This window comes from Zonotrichia albicollis, chromosome 6, assembly GCF_047830755.1.
Source record: "Zonotrichia albicollis isolate bZonAlb1 chromosome 6, bZonAlb1.hap1, whole genome shotgun sequence".
In the NCBI taxonomy this organism is placed as follows: Eukaryota; Metazoa; Chordata; class Aves; order Passeriformes; family Passerellidae; genus Zonotrichia; species Zonotrichia albicollis.
In genome coordinates this window covers 5050820-5071464 of record NC_133824.1, presented here as the reverse complement: position 1 = coordinate 5071464, position 20645 = coordinate 5050820, and the positions used below count along the sequence as shown (strand labels likewise).

General features: G+C 39.5%; 1 long non-coding RNA gene across 1 annotated transcript in view; it reads left to right on the top strand.

Annotated features, from left to right (window-relative positions):
• The window catches only part of LOC113458765 (uncharacterized), an 84624-nt gene extending 66423 nt beyond the window's left edge, over positions 1–18201 (top strand). The window contains exons 8-10 of the long non-coding RNA XR_003379312.2: positions 2517–2605; positions 13692–13821; positions 15221–18201. This is a non-coding gene — a long non-coding RNA (uncharacterized LOC113458765). The remainder of the gene's footprint in view (positions 1–2516; positions 2606–13691; positions 13822–15220) is intronic.
• The last annotated feature ends 2444 nt before the right edge of the window (positions 18202–20645 follow it).

Here is a 20645-nt window from a genome sequence, read left to right as displayed (position 1 = left end):
TTGTTCATACCTCTCTGTATGACTAAGTGACAATTTTTATGTGCATAGCCTAAGATGTTGTTGTTCAACTTATGTCCTAAACCAGCCTATGTAATTCCATCCAGCATGGCAGCTCCTCTCCCAGCAGCACCATGGAAATGGATGTAAGTCACTTGTAGATACATCATCTATAATTTGGGAAGATTAGAACAGTCACTACTATTTGTCATGTGTTTGCAGATCCCTTGGAAAGGCTGAAGCTTACACTTAAATATTTGGATGTTGATGACCTGGATGATTAAACATAGAAAAGCATTAGAATTAATTAGATACTGTATACATCCCCTCATATTGGCTGGTGTACTGTCTCCTGCTGGGGTTTCACAGCTTGGCAGTTGATCCATTATTGCAGCAGAGTGTATTCAAAGAGACATTTGTTCTAAAGAGACCTCAGAATGAGAACAATTTACACAAATGTGCTGCGTTGCATAATTATAATGGACCAGATTGAAGTCCTCACTGCTCAGTTTTTCACAGAAGTCATGGTGATAGATTTCATGGCACAGCTCATATGAGTAATTGCTCAGCCCTGTGAGTAAGGGATCTGCAATATGTCATTCTATTATTATTTATCTAATTATAACCTTTGTTAACTTAATGTGCAGATTTGCAGTAGAATATGAGCACACTCAGCTGAAAATTATACAGGTATAACACAAAGACATATGCTTTCTGCCCAGGAAAGTGTATGACCTAGAAAGAGGTTGTGTGATAGCAAGGGGAAAAGAAGAAAAAAGAGGAAAAAAACAATAGAGCAAGAGAGAAATGAGAAAAATTTTATCAAAATCCAAAAAACAGGTAGGGTTAGGAGGAGGGCATGCAGTGCATTTTTGTGAATCTTACAATTCATGGATATAAACTTGGAGAGATAACTTAGAATATCTTTATATAACTTAACTTGTGTATCACATCATATGATTACTAACTTTTGATAAAAATGACACAAGTACGATTAGCCTGATCAACATAATTTTAATTTTTTTTTGTAAACTGCCCAAAATCCCTTTTATTTCGAGGACTATTCTAGGACTTGGGTCTACATGGATGAAAGGAAATCGATTCTGGCAAATTTTAACAAGATTTACTTAGAAAGCTCCAGAACTTTCTACATAAGTATTTTTGTCTTGTTTTTTTTTTTGCATTTGCTGTTAACACAGAAATCAATGGCAAATTTCAAGAAGCAGTGCTAATTATTCTCTGTAGTAAAAACACTTTTTTCACTTGCCTCAAGCTTTGCTGCCTTTCAGCTGTTAGGATTGATAGCTCTAAATGATGTTTAAATACTTCTGGAAAGTTTAAATGGCTTAGAAAAAATAAGGCTGAAATAATTGTAAGGTGAAGAAAAATACCAAGTTTGTACTCTGTAGAGTAAAAAAAAAAAAAGAGTTACTTCTTGTCTGCAAATTACATTAAATTAGATAGGTGTTTGTTTTATACTTTTTCTTCTGAAATTCTATCCAAATTTGGCTTGATTTTAGGACTTTTTAAAAGTGCATTTCAGATGTAGTCTGTAGCTGATTTGAACTGCAGTTTACTGAACAAAGATCAGGACTGAGACCTGAGGAGTGTGAAATGAGGGCCATGAAATAGCTAAGCCAAAGGGCTGCAAAAAAAGATAATTTGAGAAGAGAGGGGAGAAAGGGGAATCAGCAGGGAAAATTGAGTCTTTTAAGCGAGCACGCTTCAATCAAGTGCATGGAAATGAACTGGGAATCATCATTTCTCTGCTGTCACAAATATCTGTGAAAAAGCCAGCAAAGCGTCCGCTCCTCTCTAGCACTGATTCAGACTGAGAATGACAACCTAAGATTGCTATCCATTATTCCATTAGCTGAAATTACTGTCATCTCCCTCGTGGAGCCAAAGGTTCAAAACCTTCTGGCAAGTCATGCCCCTGTCAGCACAGTCCTGGCTGATGGCATCTGGGAGCCTGGCTTTTAAAGGCCAGGGGCTGAACTGAAAAGATGAACTTGAAATGACTTTGCTGAAGGTAGAAAATGTGTGTATGCTCTTGTTAGGAGCTGCAGCATGAAAGTTTCTTTGAGTATCTTTCTTTTGGCACCTTCTCCACCTACATGGAACTCCAGAGGCAGAGGTGTGGGCTGGAAGCAGCCAGCAGAATTGACAGTGCTCAGTTTGGGAGCAGCTGCTCAATAGTTCTATTATTTCTCTGCTGTACAGTGCAGGAACAGACTTTTTTTGATAGCCAGGTTTTTCTGTTCACTCACTCCTATCCCTGCTCCAGGACAGATGGATCAGGACAGTGGAGGGGCTGTGCTTGCCTCATTCAAAGAGCAGCTTGTACTCATTTATTGCATGATGTTCATTTTAACACCACAATTAATTTATTTCTCCTGGATTTATTTTTTTTTCTTTTTCAAGTCATGACCATTGTTATAGTTTCTGAGCACATACAAGTGCTATTTATTTTTACTGTGTGTGAAATCAAGAATTGCTGTTTATTTGTGTATCCACAGCACGGATTTCCAGAAAATGAAACCATTGGTATGCTAAAGAAGAGTTCCCACATTCCAGAAGCAGTGAGGACTATTCCTCTTTCCTATAGGTATGTATGTTAAATATCCATGAATAGAAGCACACAGCTAGTGACCACTTTTGAGACTCTCAGTGTAAAGGACAAACATTCCACCACAGGATGTCATAAGGACAGATACTCCAAGGCAGTATTCCAATTCCATAATCTTGAAATGACCCTTAATCTGGCTGGAATCCCCTCTTTTCCTGATGTCCAGCTTAAATCTCCTCTCTGGGTGTTAAAACCAAAACCTAAGAACTTCTCACCAAAAGGGAAAATCCCAATAAGTCATATGTGTCAATTTTAGATTGCATTTCTATAATATACATAATAAATAAGGTGGCTTAGGGATTGCCTTAACTAAGCACATTGTTGTGCTTTAACACTAATAACTAAAACTGTGCTTCTGGTCCAAACACAGGAGCACTCCTGTTACTTCTATGTTTAATGACAGAGGGCAAAAGGGTACATTATGTACAATTGTTAATCACATGATTTTTATATTAATGTTTGAGTCTCCTAAAAAATGAAACTAGTGTGAAGATGGTGGAAAATGCACCATAAATTAAAATTGCAAAATGTCACAGCTTATTTAATCTTCCACGTTGAAAAGCAGAATGAGTATTTAATTAGTTCCACATAAGCAATGTTTGTTTAGAGAAAATCTTTAACCTTGATAAATTATTGAAGAAATTTCATTAACCTTTTGACACGATTAGGGCAGCTGTCACACTTAAAGTTACAATGAAAAGATTTGCATGCAATGGAAGTATTTTCAGACACTTTCTGCAAGTTATACTTAAATAGTTTGTTCTATATTTAGGAAACCTCTGGATTTCTCTGACACACTGCCCCTGAACTCTGATCAGAATGGTTCACTGGACATCGTTATCTTCCTGTACTGTTCTGTGTAGGCACTTTAGAGAATGCCAAATTTGAAGTGTAGTTGTTCAGACAGCTGAGAAACATGGTTCTTGATTACAGTGCACATATTTTCAAACTTAAATAGGTTAGCAGTTATGTTTTGAATAATTTATCAGAAGAGAGATTTTCTCTGCACAAACAAGGTGTTGGAAAACACATATCACTTCTTAATTATTCAGCCACATTATTCAGTTCTCCAGAAGAGTTAAAACCCCCTTGTTCTTGTGCTAGGCAGTATGGCTGCTGTTATCAGCTTTTGCAGACACACAGCCCAGATACTGGACATGGGACAGCACAGGAAGAACACGGACCTGGTGGAGTGAGGCCAAAGTAGGCCACCAAGATGATTAGAGGGATGGAATAGTTCTCCTATCAGAAAAGTCTAGAGAATCGGAATTCTTTGGGTTGGAGAAGAAAGGCTTTGGGGTGACCCAATTTCAGCCTTCCAGTACCTGAAGGGCACCCACAAGAAAGATGCAGAAACTTTTGGCAAGGGCATGTAGGGACAGGAGAAGGGGGGAATGACTTCAAACTGAAAAAGAGTAGGCTTAGATTCGAGATGAGGAAGAAATTCTTTACTGTGAGGTTGGTGAGGCACCGATACAAGTTGCCCAAAAAATCTGTGGGTGTCCCATCCCTGGAAGTGTTCCAGGCCAGGCTGGATGGGGCTTTGAGCAGCCTGGCCTAGTGGAAGGTGTCCCTGCCCATGGCTGGGATGTTGGAAATGGAGGATCTTTAAGGTCCCTTCCAACCCAAGCCATTTTATAATACTATGATTTCTTTCAATTCCCATGTGGAACTTCTGGACAGAGATTGGTTAATTCTTGTGTCTTAGATAAAGTTTCCTGTCCTTCACTCAGTTTTCCAGTAAGCGATCCATAATTTGGTGGAGGGGTTTTTCAGATAAAAATTTACATCTGAAGAATTTGTGAAACATATTGACTTCATATCAAAGCAAAATTGCATTTGTTCTCTCACTGAAGAAAATTAAATTACACAGCTGATGTTCCAGGAAGTCTACTTTTTGTGTCCTAAAATCTTAGGGTCTGAGTGAAACTCAGAGCTGGATATTCATCTGGGGCAAACTTTGCATTCATTTTCAGTACGTGACGATTAGCCACATAAGGTTTTTTTAGACTTAATTAATCATGTGGCTGTGGAGTTTTAATCTATATTTCAAGATGATACAAACCAAAAAGGCTCATGGTAAAAATGTAAATGTAGTAGCAGACCCTGAAGCACTGCATAATCATGAATCAGGCTAACTTGCAAAGAATCTATAATTCATATTGTAGGTGATCATCATTCATTATAGTTTGTTTTTTTTAAGAGACTTACTGTATACTTCAGGGTTTGTCAGCACTTATAAACATAATTCATGAGGGCTTGCTAATTGTTTCCAGAGGCATCAGATCAAAAAAACTAGCAGCAGACCCCCTTAAAGACAACTCATGTGGTGGTTGATTACCTGGTCCCAATTGCCATCACACATTCAAAGTTGAGATGCATTTGTCTCTGCATTTTCTCTGTGCCATTTTCACAAAATCACCTGTTCATTTACAATTGTGTAAGCTGAGAGTGATTTCTGTTGAGGCACTGTAATGACATTTTTGTGAAATTATTTTTTGTATAGTCAAGTAAGTAGCTCTTTCTTCTTTTTATTATGGTACCTTTCCTTTTGGAGCAAAATACTTTCTATTTTTCACAAAGAACTTATCTACTTTGTGTTAGACAAGCAAAAACACAGGACCAATGTTTAGGGTAATGTTTTCTGTTATAATAAAATACCCAACAAAGCCATGAAATCTGAATTCTGGTTTTTGGGGTATTCCAAATATAGGTCAAAGTACTCCATCTCTACCCTGATTCAAGTGACTTCTGGAGCACCCTCTCATGCTAAAGCTAATGTCAGTCTCCTGTACATGAGTTTTGTGCCTTGGCTTTGCAATCATCTGTGGGCAGCACAAAGGGGTTACCTCTGTTCTTACTCTAACTGCACAGACATAATCCTCCCAAAACAATTGAAGTTTTTCAGTACTGCAAGCACTCAGCACAGCCCCATTGAAATCAAGGTAACTACTTATAGTGTGGCACATTCTATTTAAAGAATATACACTGGGACAACATCTGTGATTGATTTCAGTCTGAATCTGGGGAAGAAAAAGACCTCTAAAAATAGCAAAAAAGTTCTCAGGGCACAGAAATTATAATGCTAATAAACTTAACTGGAACAAAGGCTATTAGCTTGAAAGCAATTTGGAAATAGGTGCTCTACCGAGGCACAATAATTAAGGCAATAATGACACATCTGCTCAAAATAAGTTCAAAATTCTTTACCCACAGCAAGTAGAATTGATCACTGCTTGTTTTTCTTTTGCAGATGTGCAAGGTCGGAAATAATTACAGGAGCCTAATCCAAAACTCGTGTTTCTCTATTGATTTGATCCATAATTATTTTCTGTACTTTTGTTTCTTCACTGTTTATTACCTAAATACAATTGTATTTTAAGCTTAATTAAATATTAGAGCATAATACAGCTGATGGCCTTGAGACAGACAAGGGTTCTGACTAAGGAAAAGGAAGGGATGAAGCATTAGGATCTTTTGTAAACTGGTGGTACTGGAGAACAGATCTGAGAGAAGAGGGAAAGAGTCAGCTTAAACTCAGTCCTTCAAAGAGAGGTCTCTGGGCACTGAAGGAAGTCAACACAAGCAGATGGACAGATAAACTGATAGGTGCAGGGTGCCTTCTTCCCATCTGTCCATACTTGTGTATAGTTCTCCCTATAAGGAAAGTGCCTGGCTCTGTTGTACAAATATTACACATATTTTTTTGTGTAGAATGATGTATCTGGGAGAATTTTTCCTCCCAGACAAAAGCTATACCTCATACCTAAGCAGAATTTCAGCTGAATTTTAGTACTACTTCAAGTCACCACTTTTTGGTATTCCCTGTCCTCTTGCTTTTTCTGGACATTTCAGTGTAGAAAGAAAAAATTAGCAGAAAACACATGTACATATATATGTATTCATATGAATATACATACATATTTAAGATAGCAAATAGTGGAAGCAAACCTCATTCTAAGTGAAAAAACTGATAAGACTGCCTAAGGACTGGAGAAAATAATGAAAAAAAATTGACAGTCTGAAAGAGAAGCTCTTCCCTATGTACTGCTTTCCTATGGATTGCAGGAAAATTATGCTTTCTGAGAGAAATCTTGGGGACAAGGTGGGAGGGGGAGTTGCCAATGAGCCACCGTTGTCAGGATTCAGTAATCAGCTGCAACGGTGCTCTGAGAATTCATCTAGCAAACGTTCTGTTAAACAGTCTCGGAAACTTCCTCTTTCCTGTTGTACTTCCTTGCTGATAGGGAGAGGAATAGTTTTGTGCAGTGTCCCAGTTATTGAACATATCTAGTGGTAAGATCCAGTTTCCAGTGTCTTATAGCTCTGTTAGACGTTACCCTTTGGTAACATCTAACAATCTACTAAAAATTTTGCATGTTTTGCTCCCACAAAAAGGAGGTCCAGCTTGATGGAACCTGCAGCTCTGCCTAATTTTAGGCACTCACCATCAGTGCTTGCAAGGTAATGCAAGGCATGAATGTTGTTTCCTAAAGAAAATATCTTGTATTAGCAAAGCAGGATCCTCATCTCTACTGGACAAAGTAGAGCAGCTGTCAGTTGTTACTGTTGGTCAAATGCATGTAATAGCCGAAATAATTTAAATTGGCCATCACAATCATTTCCCTCATCACAGAGGCTTTTAGTAAGGTGGAACCCTAAAAGGCACTGCAGGGAGCTCTTCACCCTGTGGCAGGGAATTTGCTGTTTGTGGCTGAGCACAAGTAATGACACTATCCAGCCCCAGGAAGGGTCACCCATTGCCACACAGAGAAATCTGTACAGCTGCTAATTGAAGATTTTCTGAATCATAAAGGAGTAGTGGCCAAAACTTTCAGGTGAGTTGACCTGTGAGTTGAGAGACAGGTGAAGGGCCACTGGAGTCACAAATGTAATGCAGAGATAAGGTCTGTTCTGACAAGAGGTGTGTTATTGTCACCAGGAAACAATCCTAGTCTTGCTTACTAGCTGATTTCAGTTTCTGCCTTAGGTCTGTGAGTACACTGGTGTGCTGGCTTTGGCTGGGGTACAGTTAACTTTGTTCCCAGTGGCTGTGATGGGGCTGTATTTTGGATTTGTGCTGAGTGCAGGGTTGGTAATAGAGATGTTTTGTTATGGCTGAGTAGGGCTGACACAGAGCCAAGGCCTTTTCTCCTTTCTGTGCTGCCGTGCAGGGAAGCTGGAGGTGCATGGAAGGCTGGGAGGGGACATAGCCAGGACAGGGGACTCCAAATGACCAAAGGGATATTCCAGACCATAAGACATCATTTGCCGTATATAAAGTATAAGGAAGGGGGGGACATTTGGAGTGATGTTTCTCTTCCCTAATCACCACCCCATGTGATGGGGCTCTGCTCTCCTGGAGGTGGCTGAACACCTGCCTGCTCATGGGAAGCAGTGAATTCATTCCTTGCTGTATTTCCTCAGGGCTGCAGGGTCTCCCCAGATTTGTCTGGGTGCTTTGGCTGTGTATTTTAAGTAGAGCATACATGGAAAAGAAAGTTGTTGAGATGCAGGGTCGTGGACATATGTGTGGTAAGGAGCTGCTGCTTTGAGTAAAAAATATTGGCTAACATCAGGCTTTGAGCAGGCAGGAGCCCCAGCTGGATGTAGAGGTTGTCTGTGTTGTAAAGGCTCCGGAGGCTTCGTGTGGCAATTGGGATGTGGAAAACCCCCAAGTCAGAGTGCCTTAGGGAGTACCACACAACCCCTGTGTGTGGCCAGGAAAGGTGGTTTTGAGAGTGCCAGGAGAGTTGCAATAACGTGACTGTGGGAACCTCCCTAAAATGGGGGATCTCCCAACAGTGAGCAGGGCTTAAACACCTGTGAGTTAAAAAAATTGCTCTGTCAGGAACAGTTTGAATTGTGTAGCCTTGGGGGCTTATCTGTGGCACATTTTGTACTACACAAGTCGTACAAACTCAAAGCTTGTTAATTAAATAATGCCCCTCCTATTGGCTAAAGGAGACCGGTGATTGCAATGTCATTTTCTATAAGATGCCTGAGTAAGGTTATGTCATAAAACGTGTATTTGAACAGCCAAAATGCATTTTTCAGGCCAGCTTTTAGATTTTGAGTGTCTGATTTAAGCTGCTGAATGCTTACATAGTATTGATTTTAGCACATCTATTTATGCATTTAGCCTTTTGAATTGAGCTGAGATTTTGGTCATCCTCACTGCAAAACACAAGTTTCTTGGGAATAACTGCCAAAAATAGCTATTCTCAATAATCACTTTTAAGAGTTTTATCAGGAATTTGCTCAGTGCCTTGCTGCAGATTGACTTAGACTCTTAAAATCTGACCAGAATATTAATTTGGACTTGAATATCAAAGCACAGAAAGGACAATATTTAGATTACTTAGGGCTTTTTTTTTTTTTTTAAATATTTCCATAGCTGTGGAAATGTTGTGTGCCAGTTGTAACAGCAGACTCTTGGCTCCTCCATCTGGTTGCTAACTACTATAGTGAAGTGTCTTACTAAAGGCAGCTCCAAAGGCAAAATATGCTGTCAGGCCTTTTGTTGTGTGTTTTCTTTGAATCTTTCCATCCTGATTGTCTTTATACCTGGTACAGTGCTGTGTCTAGTACATTTCATACATTTTCATAAGGAATATACTTTGAAATAATGTAATTATCTGAATATATATATAATCTTGCCAGGCTGACCTATCATTCAGGAAATACTCAGGTTTTATTCAAAACTACATCAAGAGGAGATGCACTAATTTTTGAAGACTTAGTAATGAAAGCAGTGGGAGAAGCTGACACTGTTTATTATCTTGTGAAGATATTCAAAACCATCTTATATAATCATAAAACAGCCCTCCCAAGAGCACTCTTGAGAGATTAATATGGATGTTATGGTGCCCCGGGATAATAATATGCATTTTCAGTAACTGTCTTTGGAAGACTTCCTGTTAACAAGAAAGACAATTTTTTTTTTTTTTTACTTCATGTTTAAATAATATGAGAGGCATGCATACAGACTTGGCATAAATAAAGGATGCTCATATTTAGGCCATTGCTATGTAACTGAATGCCCACGTGGTCCTGGACCCCCTTAAGAAGAAAGCCTGCAGGCTGTTTTCCAATCCACCATCATCCTTTGTCTTTCTCTGTGATTTTTGTAGGTTTATCAAATCTCTTGGGTCTTATTACTCAACATGCAGGTGCAAACATGCAGTAAACATTCCAGCTGCGTATACTTAATCATAACTTACAGTGCTAGTCAATTGCCTTGTAAAAAAAAAAAGACAAAAACCAAACTGAAAACACTCCCCCGCCCCCAAAATAGAAATGGCTCATAAAATTTTCTACTATTTGTGCAAACAATATAGTAAAGACTTGAAGGATGGGTTATTCATACTCTGTGCTTAGCCATTTCATTGCATGAGGCATTGATTCAATAGGCTTCCATATATAATTAAAACTTGCAAGTTCAGAGGTTGTGGTAAAATCTGGTGTCTGCCAAATTACAGTAAAAATCATAATTACATTTAAGTAGTTTGGAATGACAGCTTTTCTGCCCTGGAAATAGGATCAGTGAAAAATGTTTCCATGCCAAAAGTCCTGCTGTAACAGAGCCATAATGGTCTTCCACTGCTCTACAAGTCCCAAAGTAGGACACGGTGATCTGGGGTAGAAGCTTTGTTATAAAGCCTTTGTTGTCTGAGATACTGGGGGAGCTGATGGCTCCATGGACCCCAAAGTTTGTCTCTGGGCAGCTGGTCTCATCCTCTCATCCTGACAAGGATGAGAGAAAATGCTGCTCCAGATCCGAACCGAAATGCCCCTGCTACCAAGGGTAAAAGCCTGAAGTGTGTTAGCTTTCATCAGGATCAGAGCTCTTACAAAGTGACACAGGAGTGCCACATGTACCTGACATCAGCACAGATCTTTGTTCTCTTTTATGGAGCCTGAGCTGGCTACTGAGCTCATTCCCCACAAAACTGGAGGTTAACGTGCAAAGTGTGGTGGGAGAACACCTACTGTAACTTATTGACCTGACCTGTCACCTTCTCACGTTAAAAAATCTTAATAAAAGGTGTTATTCACTTTTATCTGTAAGAATTCAGGCTTTGTTTGAAAAAAATAGTGCTATGGCAGATGGTACCTCTCATATTTTAGGATCACATGCTTTATTAATAGTTTGTTAACTAAACAGCAGGCTGAGAGTCTGCTGTTTCATAGAATAAATTCTAGTGGATTTACTTACACTCTTGGAATTATTTTGTTCTCAAAATTGACTTTCTGGATGCATATAGATTTAACCTAGACAGTTCAATTTCACAGTGTTTTTTAGGAGGTGGGATGAAGCATAAATCAGGCCATTGAAGCAAGGAAGCTTATGAGGAATGTAGTTCATGAAAGAGTCACTGGACTGGAAATAAAGACTTTTTCAGTGTTTAAGAAAACAAAGCTTTTCCACATATGTTTTCCATTTGTCTTTTGTTTATTTATTTATTTTTCCCTGTGGACAGACTATGACAGAAAGAGCCTGAGCCCAAATACCGAACCTGCTATTTCCAGGGAAGAATTTCCTCAGACGTTGCAGCTGGGTGCTCTCCTTTTGGCAGGCCGGGTGATGCGTGAGGGTGGGACACTGCAGTAACGCTGCCCACACTGAGAAGCTGACAGGGAGCAGGGGGCCTGGTGGGCTTTCAGACCCAGCAGCTGTGTGTTGGACACACTTCATGTCCTTTTCTAACAAGCACAACTGCTGTGCTGCTGAAAGCAGCTGTGCCAAGAAGCCTTTTGTTTAGCATATGGAAGCAGCACCCTTATTTTTATTCATGGCCAAATCAAGCTCCTGCTAACAGTACTTTTCTTTAATAGTAACTGCTCACATCCTTCAGGGTTGTGGCAGCCCATGATCTTGCTTTCTAGTTCCTTGGGCACACTTTTTGAATTTACCATTTCAAAGTATCTTTGGATAAACTTTCACAAACCACTTGTCAACCTCATCTTGTAAGTGGTCTTTTCCCCTCAGTGGGACATTCCACTTTGTGCTTTCAGTCAACCTTTTTTTTTATTTTTGGACTCTGTTTTCACCTAGAGGAGTTGATCAGAATAAATTCTTCTTTTTTAAATTGATAATCATGTTAATGTACAAAAACCATGTAAGAGAATCTGGCTCACGAGAGATACCCTGTAATGTTTAAACAGAATTTTTTTGAGAAAGGGAAGAGCAATTTATCTTAAAAGTTTGATGTAGGCATCTGGTCAGAGACAGTTCTTGGGAGTGCATTTTTTTGGGATCTGCCTGACATTTAATTCAGCTTGTGCCTTTTTTCTCTTTTCTCCCCTTTAATATTTCTAGAATACACCCACAACTCCACCTCCCACTGACTGGCCCCAGAATTTGAGTTCACTGGCCTGATCTGTGCTGTGCACTGTTCTTCATGTTCCACTTAACCATATAAATAAATAAGTACATGAGGTTGAGGGTTTTTTGGTATCAAGTGCAACATCAACTATGCAAATCATTGAAGAAATGTTCACCCTTAGAAAAATTACATATATGAAGAAACAATGTCAAAACACCATAACAGGATTTCTACCAATTATGTTTTGTACCTAAATAACACCATGAAATGGCATGTGAAAGAAACACAACATCCCTCCCTCCTCCCCAGCTCCAAGTCCCCTTCCTCTCACCTCGAAAAGTTCTTTGAGATTTCTTTACCACCTGGCCTGGGAAAATAACATCTTCCATAGCACCTCTTCTTCCTTTTTTCCTGTTCATCTTGCCTTTTCCCTTCCTTTGAGAGTACAATTCAGAGGAATTCCTGTCTTTTTAAAACTTTTCCCTGCTCAAGGTTGTGTTTTTCCCTATTTGTTTTAAACCCCAGCTGGGAGAATTAATTCTTAATAATCATCTTACCCAAGTTAGAATATATTAGCACCTTACTGGAATAGATGATGACTAAGCAGAAAAAAATATATTTAATTTTAATGCATCTTATGATCTTAATATTGAGCTTACAGTAATAAGATATAGACCTAAAATATTTTACAGTCAAAATAAAAAATAACTGTATAGAGAGATCTGAATATATACAAGTGATATCATATATGACCCATTGCACTGATACTGACATATTTGGTCATTGAATCAGTGAAATTACACTTAGTGTAATTTTGACTTTAGTGTCTAGTATTTTGCTGTGTTTTATTTTCTGTAATTGGAATATTAAACTACTTAATTTATATTTAATATAAATTATTTAATGAAAAGCTCAAAGTCTTTAAATATATAATATTAATAACTGAATTGACTTTGGAGAATTTTACATTGTAATCTGAAATTAATTTTTGTGAGTTCTTTTTGGAAAATTCATTATTTAGAAATTATATATCCCTGGTGTTTCCATGGAAACACTTTCACCTTATGCTAATGAAATACAAATTATGGGAAAATAAAATCTTTACTAGAAGAGTATTAGAAAATTATTTTTTTACAGCTTGGAAAATTTTAATGCAGATAAACCTCCAGTCTCTCAAAACAGCTGCTAGTCTGGATCCAGAAATGGGTCAGGTTCATCCTGTTCAATGCTGAATTCCAGAAGCTGGATGGGTTACCATGAGGGTAAACCAAATATTCTGTTTACTGGCAATGATGTCTCAAAAGGTTGGGATTTTTAGTCTGTGTCTAGGCATGTGGGCTCAGCAAGCACTCTCTCTATGCATGTTGTCTACCCAAAATAATATGGTTTGGGGTTTTTTGCCCTATATGACACAATGTAGATAGCATTTATCCACTGTGATAATTTCATTCTTCGCAGTGCTGTGGAGTAGGAGGTAAAAGCTGGTAGAAATACTCTTGTAATAAACAGATGTTGAATTTTACCACAGCAATAAGGCTCCAATCCATTTTCTTGCAATAGATAACAAAATTCCTTCTGCCATTTGCATCCATTGCACCGCCTCTTTCATGATCTGGGGTCCTTTGTGGTCTGGACCCACCAAAGGGCGAGTGTGGGGTGGCTGTGGAGGGGGTGCCTGGTGGGCAGTCTGTGGGGAGCAGGAAAAGCAATAACCCACTGCTCTTTATCCCCTGCAGGGAATGAAGCCCACGATGCCTTCACCTGTGCTTCCAAGCAGAAGGTGCTGCCTGGGGACTGTGCTGTGGATCTGATGTTGGGGGACTCTGCACTGAGGGACGGAAAGTGGGATCCATCTCTGCTGGGCAGGTGGGATCCATCTCTGCTGAGTATTGGCTGCCCAGGCAGTCCTGGTTAAGGAGACAGTCCTGTCACAAATATTTGCAGCCCAGTGGCACAACTGTCCTAAAAAAACCTTTCCCAAAATATTCTTGGTCCTGATAGCAGGTGAGGGGAGTGAAGGGCTGTTGATGGCACTTTTTGGAATTGGTAGTTGACTTTTGTTGTTCAGTTGCTTGCTTTCTTTCTTTTTTTTTTAATTAATGAGGTCTTCTGTGCATAGGACAGAAAGAAAAAGTTTTGTTTAAAAAGTGTTTTTATTTTGGCAAATTCTTCCTCTAATCACAACACAAAAACCCCACACTGACCAGAAAATATCAAAGAATGTTATTTTCTTAATCTTTTTTTGTAGACGCGCTGTCTCTGACTCTCTAATTAGAGTAAGAGCTTACTCAGACTTTATTAGCCTTGCTTTTGTCCAAATGACTGGTTTTTTCAGGCTTGAGCCCTTTGCACTCACATAGGTAGGAAGAAAATATGATCTTTAGCTTATTTAACTATTGCCCAATTATACCTTTCTTTTTGGTTGCAATGGGGACAAGGAAATCTGCCCTGAAAATATGAAACAGTAATGGGTAGCCTCAGAGAGTTGCTTTTGTTGATAACAGTATTGAGCCAGAAATTTTCTGCCAATTCAGCCTCCTGCTGCCACCCACAGCCAGCTGTGTTTAGGAGCTCTTCAGCTGACAATAGTCAGAAAGGAGGTGAAGGATTTTTTTGTGTTAGGAGCACAAAGTCTGGAGAAAAATCAAAGTGGTAATGGATTCAGAGAAATATCCAAATTTAAAAATAAAATATAAAAACTCACAAAGCATTGGTTTATGGTGTCTGGGGTTTTTTTCCAGATTTATAGTAGCAGCAGCAGTTGTGTTTCTCCTGATCTGTGTCCTGTAATTTGGTAGCAGAGTATTTAGGCTGAGAGTTTAAATCACTGGAAAATAGAGTTTAGTGATTGCTTGGGGTCTTGGATAAAGCAGCTGCTGAGGGCCAAGTGCTCCTGGTACTGTCTGTGTTCATTGACCTTTCTGGGCCACCAGTGAGGCCTTTCAGTGCAATTCCAGGCTGAAATGGAGCTGTGATGAAGTGCTGCACATCCAAGGACAACCTGCTGTCCCTGAAGTGCCTTTTGTGGGGATCTAAATAGATGGATTAAATTGAAATGGATGTATGTGTATATTTATATATATTACATATATTTACAGCTATGGTACATTACAGCAAATGATTGGTGACACACTGTACCCCAAAACAACTTGGTGGGTCACAGGGTTGAAGCTAACTTGTGTGTAGAACAGGTTCCTTTAACATTTGTGGAGGAGGGGAAGCATTCATCTTCACAATTGACAAAATTTTTTCTCTCCTCTTGTAGCATAACATTAAATGTTTATTCTGGATCCATCAGAATTAAAACTTGCACAGATCTGTCTGGCTTGACCTCATCTCACATGGAAGAGCTCCCCGTGGGCTGAACTTTAGTCTGTTTGTGACAAAACTGACATTTCATGGACAGTTCTCAGCTGTCTCCATGGCACACTTGTCTGTTATGAAGCCTCCTGTGACTGAGGAATGCAACAAGAAAATGAATGTGGAGGAAGAGAGCTTCAGCAGCCTGTCCAAGACAGGCCCATTGTGTCAGAATGTGGTTCAGCAGGACTTTTAGCAGGACACCAAGCTTTTAGTCCAATGGTCTGTTCAGTTTTGCTCCCGGGCACACACTTTGATCATAACCTGAGGTCTCAGTGTCTCATTTCTGCTCTTGTGAGTGCCACTGTTTTGTCTCCACTTGTGGGTATGCATGTTCAGAATGGCACAACAAGGTCAAACTGGGAATTTACTCCAAACACCGATTAGATTTGTTCTTGTGTCAAGGGATGGGGGCCAGGAATGGCAAGGAATACCTTGGCAGAACATGTCCATATAATTCCAGCAGGAATGGGTCTCATTTGACCACATTAAACTACTCTGGTTCACCCAATATGATATTCTGCTTTGACCTTTGGCTTTCCTCCATTAGAATTTTAATTGATTGGCTGGCTAATTACAGACATTTCAACCTGTGGCAAAGAGGAAGGGCTATAAACATCTACTCTTGGCCTGAAAATGGTTAGTGTGAGGAGAATGCAGGGGCTCTACAATTGCCATATTAACTGAACCACATCAATGCGCTTGTACAAAGCTGGAAGACAAAATCTTTGACATGGCTGGTTGTTTGACACCTTTGCCTTCCTGCAAAGGCAACGTGCCATCATTCATTGATATAGTGAGGTTTGATTCAGTGGTTTTGGGGTTTTTCTTTTGGAAAGGTGTTTTTTGGTCTGTTTGAATTTTTTTTCTTTCTTTGTATGTTTCTGTTTTGTTTTGGTACCCAACTTGATTTGTGAGGGATCTGTCAAGGTCACTTGATGAAATCTCCTCCATAAAATAATGAGATCTTGCATATTATTTATGGTCAAAAATGTATTCTGAAAATATGTATCTGCATGTGTGGAAGGTTTGTATATGATTTGGATTTCAATCTGTGATGCTGCCTGGTCTTCATAAGTCCATTTTTTTATGGATCTGCTCAGCATATTTTCTATCAGTGCAATTCACTGTTCCCTCTATAGGGCACATATGGATGTGTACTGGTGAGTCAGGTTGTCAGGTTTGAAGGATTGACTCAAGTTGTGCTAGGACAGGTTTATGTTGGATCTTAGGAAAGCATTCTCACTGAAATGGTTGTCAAGCACTGGAATAGGCTGCCCATGGAGGTAAGGGATTGCCTCACCATCCCTAGAGGCATTTAAAAGACATGCAGATATGGCACTCAGGAACTCAGGGTTTAGTGCTGGACTTGGCAGTGCTGGGTTAACAACTGGACTTGGTGATGCTAGAGATATTTTCCAAGCTAAATGATTCAATAATTCTATTATACCAATAAGTGAAAACTGAAGGTGCAAAAAATCCATTGACCAAAGGGGCATTTGGAAAAGAAGAGCTACAAATTTCTGAAGAAAGTCAGTCATGGGCATGGAGAGGGGGACACAAGAGGTATCCAAGGGCTGAGTTAAACAGTTGTGCTTTTTGGTGATTATGTGCACCAGTTGCCAGTATTGATCCTTTAGCAGTCTGAATTTCATCTGATTTGTCTCTGTGCTTAAATTTCTGGAGGAGGAATCACCAGTGGCTGTCACTGGGAGATGAGGCCAGAGGGGAATTTTAGAAGGGTGTCATTAGATTTCAGAAACCCACATTGGTACATCATTCCAACCTCCATGTCCTGAAAATACATTGGGCTATAATTTGCTTTCAGGGGACATGGGAACTATTTAAACCTTCACTTGCAAACTTTCTGCCCATCAGTGTACAAGCTAGTCTTCATGACATTGGGGATTGTACATTTCCCTCAGCTCCAGATACTCACCTGTCCAAACAAAGAATTAATGTGACATGAACACAACAGAATTGTGCATGAAAATAAATTAATGTCCCTCAAGCACTTATTTATTGGTGCTACAGAGTTTCTGGTCATGTACAGAGACTAAAGCAATTTATTCTGCCTGCTTTTTTATAACTAGCATTTAATGACAAACACCACACTTTATTGCCAGCATTGTAATACAAGAATTAATAAATATGCAAAGTGATCTGCTGTTGCTCAGAGTCATGAGTAATGAACATCTTGTATATCACAATGCAATGGCTGTTCTTGTTTATCAGTCTTTGGCTGCTGTACTACTGAGATTATTTTCTGTTATCCTTGCTTTGTATTTTACAGTTTTGCCTCCTTTTAGGAGTTCTTTCCTGTAAGAATTGCTGTTAATGTCTCTCTATTTAATATGATTAAATCATATTAAATCTCCTCATTATTTTAAGATGTTTTGCATAGATGCTTGGCAACAAAATATATCTTATGCATTAGTGGAGAGCAAGTTTTTGGATATGGAACAGCGTATTCAAACCTGGACAGAAATAAAATCTCAAATATCCTGAGTAGAGATGCTGAAGGTTGACTCAAGAAGCATCAAGGTTTTTCTCCAACTATTTTTCTAGGTCCTGTCCAGTTGTAATCAGGTTACTTCTTGAGCTGATTCTTACAAAAACTAGTAAATAACAAATACCTCTTCAAAGCGCAATTTTTGACTGTTCTCCATGGGATCTTTGATTCATTCTGAAAACCTGATTTTCAGAGTAGAAAATCTCTTACTAATAAAGATTATTTTTATACAGGACAAAGGTATTTTCTCAACATGATTAGAATTTCTTTACCACCCTACTTGAACAATTTTTTCAGGATGTATCAGAGGCTGCACAGAGTTCTCAAGTACTTTGTCAGGTTTTCCTCTCTTATCTGACAAAATAATATTTAGAGTGAAGCCTTGAGGTCATGCAGACTGTTCAGTCTGTGCAGTCTGTGTTGTCCAGGGGCTGACTTCAAACAAAAATAAAAAAATTTTCAGTTTAATTGTCATGTGTATAATCTGGGTTTTTTTCTGGATCTTTTTATATTTTCATACTCCTTTCCCCTACTGCTATGTTTCTTAAAGCAGTCTTTGGTGTGATGGTTCTTTAAATGCTAAGTAAATTTGGTAAACTGAAAACCTGTGCATAATTTCTTTGGTTTTTTAAAGCCTCTAAGACACTTAAAAGAGATATTTTTATTTACTACTACAGTTGTGCAAATTGAAATATAATACTGGCTTTGCAGCAAACAGTAGTTGCTCAGGTATATGTAATACCTTCCTTACCTTAGAAAGGGAATTGGGTCAGGACAAAACTATCTCTGACAGGATTCCCTTACAACCCCAGGCTGCTGGAGCCTTTGGGTACTGGGAAATGAATTTCTGGACTCCAGCAGGGGAGGCAGGGTTTGGGAGTGACTGGCTGTAAGGGGAGGAGAACACAAGCAGGTGGCCTGAGGAGGCATTCCTGTATTATTTCAAATTTCCTTTTCTTTAATTTTACATAACAGAATTGGATGCCAGGAACAGGAATTTTGCCTGCAGGTCTAAACAGCTTTTTTACCAACTGGTTGAGGTTTATCCAGTTTTCATCTGTATGGATAATGTCATCTTTAATAGTCAGGAATGTAAGCCTTACCTTTGGAGGAGGTTTGATGCCAAAATTCCTGGGGGATGGGATGGGAAGAAGGCAGTGTGAGGACATTTACCAGTGAGTGGTGGCCTCAGTTAGAGGGTGCCCAGCCATGGATGAGCTGTGCTGCTGGCAGGAGTGCTGCAAGTGGAGGTGCCTGTTCAGCCAGAGCTAAAGTTATTGAGTTTTCCTCCCTGAAACTCTGAGTTATCAGGACCTGCAGTGGCAGAACGAGGGGCAGTGGTGCCTCCAGAGCCAGGGAGATGGCACAGACAGGCCAATGTGTGCTTGTGGGCTCACCAAATAACGACAGGCAAATGTGGGCTCACCTCTCCCCAGCTGTTCCCTGCCCTTTCCACACAGAAACCTCTGACACCTCACCAGAGGCTTTAGGCAAGAAGAGAAATTCTGTTTGGTGTTAGTGGGGGAAAATCCCATGTCAGGTGGCCCAGCTGTGGAATGGGAACCTGGAGGCTGTGGGAACTCCATCCTTGGAGAGATTCAAATGCACCTTGATGCAGCCATGAGCAGCCTGATTTAACCTTGATGGTGGCTCCGCTTTAGCAAATGCTGGATCAGAGAGCTGCTGGACACCCCTTCCAGTTTATGGTTTTTTTGTGGTTCTGTGACTTGGCAATTTCTGACTGCCAATGGCTGGTCTGTCTCTGACTCCCTGCCTAAGGCTTTCTTTCAGAGGAGAGTGATTGTTGAATCTGCTCCAGTCAGATGTCCAAACCTTCCGAAGAAAAATGCCAGTATTTGGTCAGTTTGCACAGCACTGCTTTTGTCTGTTTGCATGTTTTTGTCTATGGAGAATCCTTGAAATTCCCCTCTCTGGGTGTTTTACTTTTTTGTGTAGCATACAGGATCTCTAGAGTTCTGCTTGAGATATCTGTTGCTGACTGCTGGATTAAACCACTTTTTTCTATTGATCACTTTCCTGGGATAATCCTGCTGAAGGAAGGGAAGGATTGCTGACATTGCTGAGTCCTTCATCACCTGCCATGTGGTGAGGGGGGCAGCATGGACCTCCATCACCACATGCATCTGGTTTGAGACCTTCTGTAGGTAGAAGACAAGTGTCTGTATGAATGCAAAAATATAGAAAGTCCCCAGTTTTTCAAATGTCCTGGAAGCTGAAAATAAAATTAGTTTGGTTTTGTTAAAAAGCAATTTCTAGAGCAAGATGATAGTGTGTCTTCATTAGAAAGAAAATAATGCATAGAAACTAAAAACTACATGAAAATGTAAATATAACAGGATTATCAAAACCATGTGGTGTTTGCCATGAAATACCAGCAGAGTTCAGAGGTGAAGCTGCAGAGTTACTGTGTTATATACCACAGTCTTTTAAGTGGCATCAATACAAAGGAATAGTAAGGAGCAAAAGTGGCACCACTTAAAAAACATTCACGTGGCATCTAAGGTAGTAAATTTTCTATTCATACCAGGCAAATTATTGTTTGGGGAAAACAACAACAACCAAACCAAACCCAAAAAATAAAAGGAAAAAAACCCACCCCCAACCAACCAAGCAAAAAACTCCCACCTAAAATCAAGACCTAACAAAAACAAAAGCCCTCCTAAAATCCAACCCCAGAAAAAAACTGAAAACATATGGATGCATTGTTAGGCATACAGTTAATTAGGCATATAGAACAGCTGGTATGTCAATTGTGAAAGAAGCAGTGTGTTGCAAATCTATTAATTTGGTGAAGAAT